This window comes from Schistocerca americana, chromosome 4 (assembly GCF_021461395.2).
Source record: "Schistocerca americana isolate TAMUIC-IGC-003095 chromosome 4, iqSchAmer2.1, whole genome shotgun sequence".
In the NCBI taxonomy this organism is placed as follows: Eukaryota; Metazoa; Arthropoda; class Insecta; order Orthoptera; family Acrididae; genus Schistocerca; species Schistocerca americana.
The window spans coordinates 205746386-205747964 of record NC_060122.1 but is presented as its reverse complement, the minus strand read 5'-3'; the positions used below and the strand labels follow the sequence as shown (position 1 = coordinate 205747964).

Below are 1579 nucleotides of genomic sequence, written 5' to 3'. Positions count from 1 at the left end.
AGAGGATCGTCCTTTCGTCTACTGATCGCACGGTTTTGCGGTGCGGTCGCAAAACACAGACACTAAACTTATTACAGTGAACAGAGACGTCAATTAACGAACGGACAGATCGTGACTTTGCGAAAATAAAGAAAGTAAAATTTTCACTCGGACCAAGGACCTCTAATTCCGCAGCTGCTCACTCTAACCACGGGACCACGGCGCTCCTCAGCTTGCATTGTCCTTGATGTTGCCTATCTTGCACATGGACTACTCAGTTAGTATATTTTGCTTATTTTTTCATAGTTCCATACAACTTCTTCCTGTTTTCTCGATTGATCTGTGTTCAGTTTTTCAAGGCCTATCCACTGTGTCAATTTATAACTACATCTGTGGGGGGTGCGATGGGGAGGTTCCCTTGTCAGTCTGGTGATTAGACCTGTTTGTTGTGCTGCTCGATTGCCATATCTGTCTCTTATTGAGCGCATTTGGGACATCATCGATCGACAACTCCAGCGTCATCCACAACCAGCATTAACTGTCCCCGTATTGATTGACCAAGTGCAGCAGGCATGGAACTCCATCCCACCGACTAATATTCGACATCTGCACAACAAAATGGCTCATATGGCTGTGTGGACTGTGGGACTTAATATCTGAGGTCATCAGTCCCCTAGAACTTAGAACTACTTAAACCTAACCTAAGAACATCACACACATCCATGTCCGAGGCAGGATTCGAACCTGCGACCGTAGCGATCGCGCGGTTCCAGACTGAAGCGCCTACAACCGCTCGGCCACCAACGGCCGGTGTCTGTACAACACAATGCAATGCATGCAAGTTTGCATACTCGCATTCAGCATTCTTGCGGTTAGATCCGTAATTAATATACAAGTATTTCCCATTTGGGCAACGGCCTTGCCGCAGTGGATACACCGGTTCCCGTGAGAGCACCGAAGTTAAGCGCTGTCGGGCGTGGTCGGCACTTGGATGGGTGACCATCCGGGCCGCCATGTGCTGTTGCCATTTTTCGGGGTGCACTCAGCCTCGTGATGCCAACTGAGGAGCTACTCGACCGAATAGTAGCGGCTCCGGTCAAAGAAAACTATCATACCGACCGGGAGAGCGGTGTGCTGACCACACGCCCCTCCCACCCGCATCCTCATCTGAGAATGACATGGCGGTCGGACGGTCCCGATGGGCCACTTGTGGCCAATTTGCAATGGGTTATCTCGTGCTTTTGTTAACCTGTGATCTTGCAATCTTAATCGCTTAAATACGTTACCTACACAAGTTTATTCTCGAAATTTTATTAATTATTTTTTTGGTGTCACTACTTATTTGCCGTTAGTATAGGTCTGTGTGGCCAACGACCTTGCCGCAGTGGTAACACCGGATCCCGCCAGATCACCGAAGTTAAGTGCTCTCCGGCTGGCCTAGTACTTGTATGGATGACCATCCGGTCTACCGAGCGCTGTTAGCAAGCGGGATGCACTCAGCCCTTGTGAGGCAAACTGAGGAGCTACTTGATTGAGAAGCAGGGGCTCCGGTCTCTGAAACTGACATACGGACGGGAGAGCGGTGTGCTAACCACATGCC

At 49.5% G+C, this 1579-nt stretch overlaps 1 pseudogene; it reads left to right on the top strand.

The window, feature by feature from the left end:
* The first annotated feature begins 888 nt into the window (after positions 1-888).
* Positions 889-1006, top strand: LOC124614166 (annotated as a pseudogene).
* The last annotated feature ends 573 nt before the right edge of the window (positions 1007-1579 follow it).